A 2592-nucleotide genomic window follows, 5' to 3' on the forward strand; every position below is an offset into this window, starting at 1 on the left:
GTTTCTTGTCAAATGTGTTGCCGAGGAATATAGTATTTTCTACAATAGGTATTAGATTGTTATTGAGAAACAATTGTGGGTCATCATGTAGGTCTCGACGCCGACAAAAGTGCATAGCAACAGTCTTGTCAGCGGAGAATGAAAAGCCGTTATTATGAGCCCACTTGCTAATCTTGTTGAGAGCGGTTTGTAATTGTCTCTCGGCTGACCTCATATTCACTGATTGGTAAGATATCAACAGATCATCCACGTAGAGTGCGCCAGTGACAGACAACGGGAGTTGGTTCAACACCCCGTTGAGTCTTAAAATAAAAAGTGTTACACTTAAAATGCTACCTTGAGGTACACCTTGTTCTTGAATTTGGGGAGCTGATAACGTGCTTCCGATCCGTACCTGAAAGATGCGGCGAGCAAGAAAGTTCTTAATGAAAATGGGCAAGTTGCCCCGCAAGCCGCTATTATAGAGGTCGGAAAGAATTCCGTGCCTCCAAGTACGGTCGTAGGCCTTTTCTATGTCGAAAAATATGGCTAGCATATGCTCCCTCTTCACAAATGCTTGTCTTATTGATGTCTCAAGGCGTAACAAATTGCATGTTGTGGACCTGAACCGTCTAAAGCCGCTTTGATGTTTCGATAAAATATTGTTAACCTCAAGGTAGTGCATAAGGCGATAGTTGACCATGCGTTCCATGAGCTTACATAAACAACTGGTCAAAGCAATAGGTCGGTAACTATTAGGTTGCTGAGGATTTTTGCCAGGCTTCGGGAATGCAAGAACAATGGCTGCTCGCCAGGTGTCAGGAAATGAATGACTGACCCAGATCCGATTAAATAATATGAGTAAATGTGAGAGTGATTCAGATGAGAGATGCCGAATCATGGAATAATGAATGGCGTCGGGCCCTACAGCTGAGTCAGGACTTCGCTGTAAGGCCGTCGTCAGTTCATGAAGGGTGAACAATGAGTTGTACCCCTCCGGTGTAAAAGGCCGGAAGGTGTACGATGTACGTTCGGCCGATGATTTAATGGGATGAAACGATGGGAGATAATTCGCATCACTGGAGACAGTGGCGAAATGGGCGGCGATGGTATCCGCAATATCCCTCACATCGCTGATGATAGTGCCATTGGTGTTTAAAATGGTGATTGGATGAGACTGATAATGACCATTGATTTTTCGGATCCGGTCCCAAATGACTTTCGATGAAGTAGATGAATTGATTCCCGTGGTAAACTTTTGCCAGGACTCGCGTTGAGCCTGGCGCCTGGTTCTTCTCGCTATCGCCTTTGCTTTTAAAAACGCCAACTTGTTGTCATGGGTAGGATACCGCCGGAACCTACTCCATGTTTTCTTTTGTGCTTTAATAGTAAGATTACATTCGTGGTTCCACCAAGGTTTAGGAAATTTAGGAAGTTTCGAGGAGACTTTAGGTATTGTTTCATTTGCTGCAGAGATGATACAACTGGTCACAAGGTCGACACAGTGGTCGACGTCGGGTTGCGAAACCATATCCTCCGTGATTTCTGTCTTGACCGTGAAGTCTGCCCATCGGGCGGCCACAAGCTTCCACCGAGGAGGACCCTCAGGTATGCTATGGCTTCGATCAAGGCACTTAACCACTAGAGGAAAATGATTGCTCCCGTGGAGGTCCGGATCAACCGACCAGGACCAGTTGGGCAAGAGTGAGGGTGAACATAAGGATAGATCTATTGCAGTGAAACTATTGTTTGGGGCATGAAAATGAGTGAAACTGCCATCATTCATGATGGCGAGGTCCATGTCTTCTAACAGCCGTTCAACCATTTCGCCACGTGGGGTGTTGCTGTTAGAACCCCATATCATGTTATGTGCATTGAAGTCTCCAAGAAGAAAAAATGGTGGAGGTAATTGATCAATCAGATCTTCTAGATCTCTCTGTAAGATGGTGTCATTTGGTGGCAAATAAATGGAACAGATGGTAATTCTTAGGCCTGTAGAGATTTCCACCGCGATGGCTTGCAGGTTCGTGCGCAGCGTTAGAACGCGCGACGACACGTAATGTGGAACCAGCAGAGCAACACCGCGGCAGGCTCTACTCCCGTCATCGTAATCAATACGGAACAGGGAATGTCGCCTGATGTTCCATGTCTCCGAGGGCTTCGTAAAAGTTTCCTGGAGTGCCACGCAAATAGGATGATAGTGATTGATCAAATCCTTGAGATCTTCATAATTGGATCTAAGACCACGAATGTTCCATTGGATTATGTTGGCCATAAATTAGGTAGAAGTAGACGGTTCGAGGTCTTTAAATTTATTCCGGTCTAGTTTCCGGCGAGTACCACCAGATTCTGATACATTATCAAGATCCATGTCACCAATTGACTTGTCATCGATTAGTGACACATTCTTGAGGGTGGGACATTTTATTGCTCTCTGTATTGCTTTTCTTGAATATCCGGTCTTTTTAGATTTATTTCCAGAATTAATCTTGGGTTTAGTAACAGTAGGTTTTTTGAATGTGTGCACTGTTGCTTTTCCTGCCTCTTCTTCGGAGGTAGTGGACTCCCTCCGTAATCCAGCAGAGCAACAGCAGCCACAACTATTACACGGTT

The sequence above is a fragment of the Pholcus phalangioides genome, unplaced genomic scaffold (assembly GCF_987345545.1).
Source record: "Pholcus phalangioides strain wild (caught in Gottingen) unplaced genomic scaffold, Ppha-v1.0 ptg000039l_1, whole genome shotgun sequence".
Taxonomy (NCBI): Eukaryota; Metazoa; Arthropoda; class Arachnida; order Araneae; family Pholcidae; genus Pholcus; species Pholcus phalangioides.